At 42.2% G+C, this 7,408-nt stretch overlaps 1 non-coding gene across 1 annotated transcript; it reads right to left on the bottom strand.

Annotated features, from left to right (window-relative positions):
* Positions 1-6,896: 6,896 nt before the first annotated feature.
* Positions 6,897-7,005, bottom strand: LOC136478758 (small nucleolar RNA R71). The gene has a single exon (XR_010764469.1). It is a non-coding gene; the product is annotated as a small nucleolar RNA R71 (small nucleolar RNA).
* Positions 7,006-7,408: the final 403 nt, after the last annotated feature.

Genomic DNA, 7,408 nt, shown 5'->3' with positions numbered 1-7,408 from the left:
GAAGATCTACACAAACTAGGACAAAAATCTGACAATAACTTCATAAATATATATCTAAAGTTATAGGCATCCAGTAAACATGATTCTTAACTTTATAGAAATATTATTAAGTTACATACAACTTTCTTATTATCATCTTAAGATGATTCTACAGCTAACAAGGTTAAACAACATCAAGAAGGCATCTCTGTCCAGATTTGGACAAAATCTGTCATTCCACTTTAAATAGCAATAACTAGAATTCTAGACCACCAAAAGTAGTGATATTAGACATTTTAGAAAGCTTAGGAAAAGAACTACAACTCTAATAATATCACCAATACATTATTCCATGTTTAAATAAGCCAAACAATACAATCATTCAGATCTGTCTAGTGGACATGCAAAAACCTGATAGCAAATTCTAAAATCTATAACTCCTAAACCATCAGGACTAAAATCATGAAAGTTTAGGACAAGCAAGATAAGGAAATTATCTATGACTTTTGTATTCACCATATTTATAGAAAACATCATTTTATCCATAGAGTTATCATCACAACAGAAAATGCACATGCAGCCATTTCAGAATGTAACAATTTGATGTTTCACTTGTTTTGCTAACAAAGAGCATGCACACATGAGACATTCAAGAAATTCAACCACCACTAACATACTTAGCAACAATTTATTGAACCCCAATCACTCAAAGCATCACCAAATACAATTATAAGCTTTATCTACAATTATGCTTTTATTAATCCTTTTTCCCAATAAACATATATATAATTTTAGTGATATATGAGAACAACTAATTTGGGGCTGAGACTTTTATGAGTGTTAGATGTTATCAAAACATGGCTACTGCACAAATTTCACATGCTCGTGTTTTATAGATTAATTATTACAAAAAAGACAAATTGCTAATGCAAGAAAACATGTGAGAGCAAGATAAATCTAAAACACACCACTTTCTGCAAACACATGGCCATATTATGTATCAACATGACACAACAACATCATACCAAGATCATGGAACCACCTTTTCCATTTTTGCATCTTCATAAAAATTATAACTTATTTAAAACCATTTATCAAGCAATAAAAAAGTTAAATCAATAAATCAATCATACTGCATCCAATGACCATGAAATTTTTACCACAAAACACACATAGCATCAGTAGCCTACCATAAAATTTTCACAGCAATTGGAGCACAACAACTTTAGATATGAATTTATCCCTAGAAAACCCTAATCAACCTAGATAAATAAAAAACAGCAAAAACGTTCTACTAACACATATCATATTATGACCCTACTATGTAGATCTACTCCCAAGGATTCTAAAAAGTCCTCATTTGCTATTTTATGATTTTTCTATGATTTATTATTATTTTCCAAATTTTCAGCCATAAAAGAAAAACAAACTTGCACCGAGGACCCGGAACTTTCACGAAAACAAATTCCAGCGAAACAGTCCTTCCAGCCACTATTCACATGAGTCACGACTCTACAGAAAACCCCTCCCCTTTCTTTGAATTTAAGCACGATGTCCCGACCGTGAATCAGAGCACAGGAGGCGCGGGAGCTCGCCAATGCCGACCGAAGGAGGCTCGTCGGCAGCGGTGGAGTGGCGGAGAAGTATCATGGGACCGGCACACACCTGTGGGTGGCCAAGGACGGCCGTGAGGTAGGCCATGGCATCCTGGCCATGAGCACAGTAGCCCACGGCAGAGGCGGCTCCGGTGGTGGCGACCACAATGACGAATACGGCTAGAAAAAGGGGCGCTATGGTAGTACGGTGGCAGGGTGCACTCGTAGAAGGTCTCAGCGTGGCCAGTGATGGCCAGTGGCCATGGGACCACGACAGCAGATGGCAGCGACGGAAATGACTCTAGCGGTTAGGGCTGTAGGCGACGGCATGGCCTATGAAGCGACACGACGAAGGTAGTGTGACATAAGGAAGGGGATGGCCAGGCTGGCTGGTGTAGAGGCGGTGTGCAGCAGTGGTAGCGAGCTTAGCTCGGGAGTCGGCCATGGTGGGCGCGCTCTGGTGCACGCATGTGGCACAGACGACGAGGGAGGAGAAGCGAGTGAGCGAGAAAGAGCTGAGGGCACCCACTTTTGGAGGACACAGAGGCGTGGCAGGGAGGCAGGCACACACGACAGTGGCGCTCGGCAATAGTGGGGGCGCGGCCGGCACATGGAGGACGCGTTGACATTTCCTCGGACAGGTGGCGTGCAGCGAAGTGGGCAAGGTGGGTGCCGAATTGAGGCGGCTACAGGCCAATTTGGACATTGGGCCCAAAAGCAAAGTTGAAGCCCACCTAATGATCTACAAAACTCATTAAGGGTGCCTAGCCATTAGAGAAACAGATTAATGGGTAATTAAGCCCGAAGTTGACACTGTCAGCGACTAATCAATGATTAAGCCTTGCTCTGCTTGAGCTCGAATTACTTGGTCAAAACGTGGTCAAATTGATTCCAACTTTTTGTATGTCCTTCTCCAAGATGTAAACTCCAACTTTTATATTTGGCTCAACTTGAGTTGCTTAACAAAAAATCCAAGAACACGAGATGCCAATCATCGTTGCCACTAAAATTTCCAGACTTAGCCAAATTTTCGAGATCCAAAACCGCACTGCATTCAAACTTGAGGCAACTGTTTGAGATAATTAGGAGTCGAATCAGGGCTTGGTCCAAAAATAAAGTTTGTTCTACTCCACTCAAACTCCAACTTTTATTTAAGGTCCAACTCCATGCAAGCACTCCAAACAATTGGTCAACGCAAGTCAAAACCATATCATGAAAAAGACAATTTTAGCTATTCCCACACTTAGAAGCATTTTCTTGACATTTGCTCAACTCGAACCCTTCATGACTTTTGTTGTAGAGTTGAATTAGAGTCAGTTGGGTAAGGTAGCAAGGTTTGGTGGACATCCCATGTTCCCATTCACCTGATGAAGCAATTTAAGCAAAAATGTTACTTATCATTTCATGTGACTTTTTTGTTCCAGACTTCATGAAACTTTTCTAGTGGTCAAGATGGATGCATGTTGATGTAATGTACATGAAATAAGCATGTTTAACATTACTCATGCCTAATCTTAACCAGGGTCCACATGTAAGCAAAGGCGTGTTGTCCAAGTTCAAGTTGGGACTCAATTTCATAGATTGGACCTCAACACATTCATCATCACTTCAAAATTATGAACTAGAGCTCTTGATTACCACTGAACTTGTCATGTTGGAACTCAAACCCACTGCTTAACTAGTGACAAACACCTAGGGTGTTATAGCAGTTCTAGGAGCGATAGACACATTTGTAGCAGAACAAGGAGCGGGCAGGGAGGCGGCGGAGGATCTCGACAACAACATCATCCATGAGGCTGGGTAGTGCGTTCCTCTTGTTGGGGGCCTCCTCTATTTCGCCAGTAATGAGATCACTAAAGAGGAAAAATAATCCAATAAAGATCCAACAGTGAAGTCCACAACTCATACCAAAGTGCAAATTTAACAACCATTAACAATTTTCATGGTACGACCTCAAACAAATTTAGAGTAGCACTACAAAGATATATATAACTCAACCTAGAGTAGCAGTTAATGGAGCTATAACCATTACAATTCTAGCTAAATCAAGTCTATCTATCACACTTACAATTAGTACACAACCTCAGAGCTTCTTTTCCATAGGAGACAGACAAAGATTAAGAGGATGACAATTACAACAGTTTTGAAGGTAGAAGCAATGGGCCTGTTTGTTTGCCTAGATAGATAGGTATAATCAAGCAAGCACTTGACAATTAACAGGCCTAGTTGCACACAAGCATTTATAGTAAGAACACTGAACATATGCAGAAAACCAAGACGTCAGCAGAAAACCAACCAGTGCCACCTCCTAGTTCTTTTCATCATCATTGGCTTAACCAGATCTCAAACACTAGAATATTTCTTGTATAGCTCATGTTCAAGCAAGGACCAAAATAGTGAAGCGAACAAGAAAAGCCAAGAAAGGGGACCTATATATTGGATTTGTCGCCTCTGCCGCAGCGCACAACAAACACGGACGCCAATGCCGCCGTGCTCCACCGGGAAGCCCCACCACCTAGCCTCCAAAAGGACACCTAAGCTAGCACAACACACTAGGGATCCTCTGCTACCACCGCCATCACAAGTCCAATGGGCATAGATTTGTTTCCACATGTAGTGGATATCCAATATATAGGTCAACCTGTAGAGCATCCACATAGAGAATATACTACTATAAGGACTCAAAAGACACGTCAACACAACCAGGCATCTAGCGCAATGGTGAAGATGGTCCATTCCTTGCTTTCGGTCCTAGGTTTGACTCCTAGGTCCCAATGTTTTTCTTGAATTAGATTTTATTAAACACCGGGGGCACACAAGCCGTCAGGTCCCATAGGTCGGGTGGAGATGGAGAAAGGTCCCACAGGTAGACATGACACGTAAGCCATCGGATCGCACAGATTGGATGCAGAAGGGTCCCGTAGGGTCGGGTCCCATAGGTCAAATGCAGAAGGGTCCCATAGGGTCCCACATGTCAGATGTAGAAGGGTCCTGCATGTACACGTCGGATGGATAACGGACCGAGTTGAGACTTTTATGATGAATTATAAGAGTCACGGATGAGTAACTGTAGGTCCCATAGGTACATGTCAGTCGTATGGTCCCATAGGTCACATGCAGAAGGGTCCCATAGGTACACATTGGATGGAGAAAGGACCGAGCGGAGACTTTTATGATGAATTGCAAGCATCACTGATGAGTAACTACAGGTCCTATAGGTACATGTCGGATGGATAAAGTATCATGTGGAGATATATGACAAAGTCATTCATTATAGATCGAATATTGTTCATGACAAATGTGTAATTAGTTCAATGATGAAGCCCTATTCATCATAGTTTTAAAGGAGATCGTCATAGATGAGACGCGCGAGTGATCTGTGATGAAACCCTGCGCTCTTCTATGACCTTTTTTTGTGATGATGCCTGATTTCATCATAGAAAGGGAGGGTTGTAGAATCGTGACCACTGATCTATGATGAAACAAAAATATTCATAATAAAAAGCGCTCTTCTATGATAGTTTTAGATTCATCATTATGATTTTCATCATAGAAGTGGATATTTCTAGTAGTGAGCTCTCCCATTGGTTGATCTAAGTCAGTTTCGACCGATGGCCAAGATGAAGTTGATGCGGATCCACTGGCCCACCGTCATAGACTTGGGAGGCTCCAACTACCTTCCAAACTAACCTACCATCCAAAATTTACCATGTGCTGGCTTCACAACCGACTTGGAGGAGCAACCAGCACCCTTGGATGCAAAGGCGGTGCATCCAATGGCTGGACGGCACCCCTATGCCATCGCCTGGCGTCCCCCTATGGCCACTGACCTCCCTGCTACCTACAAGTACCCCACATGCCTCTCTACACTATAAATAGAGGGTGTGGAGCTCGGTGGAAAGACGCCCCATTCATTTCCAAGCTCTCCAAGCTTCTCTTACCTTTCTAGCTTAGCATTAGCTATAGAGTAGTAATCTAGTAGTGGAGTAGAGCAAGAGCGAAGCTTCTCTCGGTGTCCAGAAGAGTTTTTGAGGTCTGGTATAGCTCCTTTGTAATTCTTTCATTTCAGCATTTACTTTATTTAGTATTTATTTTAGTACTTTATTCTAGTATTATTTCTTGCTTTACTTAAGTACTTAGTCATTAGTGTTCATCATTAGTGAGCTTAGGTGCTTATTGTTTTGCATTCGTAGCATAGGTTATCTCTTAATTAGTAGCTATTCATTAGTACTGGTTCCACCGTCTGGTTAGGGTGTTTTGATCTCATTTCATCGGAGCTCGGATCAAAGTAGTAAGCCTATAGATTAAGCGTGGTGCTTAGGCTATAGATTACCTATGGATATGGCTAGGCCTCCGGATAGATTGTGGTAGGTGGCAAGTGCTGATAGCCTTGTCCATCCTCTTTATTCCACCACAATAGGTCTAGTTATTAAATCATAGGGCTTGTGGCATACCTTGTCTATTTAACTCTCCTAGTTGGTAGGCGGGTTGTGCCCCGAAGTACTATCGCATTTCTCCTAGTCATTTGTTTACCTTAGTTTATAGAGAGATAAATCACTCGCTCTCCCACCTAGCTATCTCTAGAGTAGCTTGTATTTAGTTGTTAGTTTAGGTAGTTCACATTCACCCTTCACTATCGTTCACCTACCTAGGATCAACTTAGGCCTTCCTTAGTAACCTCTAGCCCAAAGATAAATTCTAACCGTCCGCCTTCATGCGGGATAAATATAAATTCAACACTCGGTAGTCATCGAGCGAAGTGCTATGAGATAGTTTTGTGCGCTTGTGGAATCCTCCAATAGTCTTTAAGAAATATCAACATGCATTTCTAGCGCCGTTGCCAGGGAAGGCAACTGGCATCGAATTTATTTATTTTTTGGCTACCCTAACTAGGGTTTTTAGTTATCCTAAGTAGTTTATCCTTTTTTCCTCATATCCTATCACTACCCTACACGATCATGGGTGACAAGTCCATTCATGATTTTTTTGCACCCTCGGCTGCTAATGTAGCCACTAGACCCAATGTTATCAATGGGGACGCTAACTTTGAGCTTAAACCAGCGTTAATTATAATGGTTCAAGCTAGTCCATTTTGTGGGAAAGCCCATGAGGATGCTATTGCTCACCTCCAACATTTCTTGGAGATTTGTAGCACCTTTACCATTAAGGGAGTGAGCCAAGAGGCTATATGTCTTCACCTTTTCCCCTTCTCTTTGTTGGGAAAGTCTAAGCAATGGTTTTACTCTAACCGCAACATTGTAGATACCTAGGACAAGTGTTCCAACGCTTTCCTAGTCAAGTTTTTTCCTATAGGGAAGACTAATGCTCTTCGCAACAAGATCTCTAGTTTTCAACAACCAGCAGATGAGTCGATTCCCAAAGCTTGGGAATGAATGCAAGAGTACGTCTCTGCATGTCCACACCATGGCATGGAAGACTGGCTTTTGATCTAGAACTTCTACTATGGATTAGTGCCATTAGATAGGAGCCATTTAGATGCTACTGCTGGTGGAGCATTCTTTTTGCTAAGTGTTGCAGTTGCAAAGACGCTGATCGAGAAGATGGTTTCCAACCAAGGATGGAGCGATGATCGACTCCAACCCCATAAATGAGGTTGTCGGCATGAAATTTCGTCCCATGCCGAGGGCACATGAGCAAGCCAGAAGGGTCCACTCGATGGAGCTTGAGATCCGCCTAGCTTCAACGTAGGGATTATTGATCCTATGCACTCCTCCCGAGACATGCTAGTCAATTTGACCCTGCAATTGACAAGGAGAGAAAGCTATTCAGTAATTTAAGGCGAAACATGCTAGTGTTGCTAGATAGTCCTGAAT

This window comes from Miscanthus floridulus, chromosome 8 (genome assembly GCF_019320115.1).
Source record: "Miscanthus floridulus cultivar M001 chromosome 8, ASM1932011v1, whole genome shotgun sequence".
NCBI classification, from domain to species: domain Eukaryota; kingdom Viridiplantae; phylum Streptophyta; class Magnoliopsida; order Poales; family Poaceae; genus Miscanthus; species Miscanthus floridulus.
This window is presented reverse-complemented; position numbering and strand designations above follow the sequence as displayed.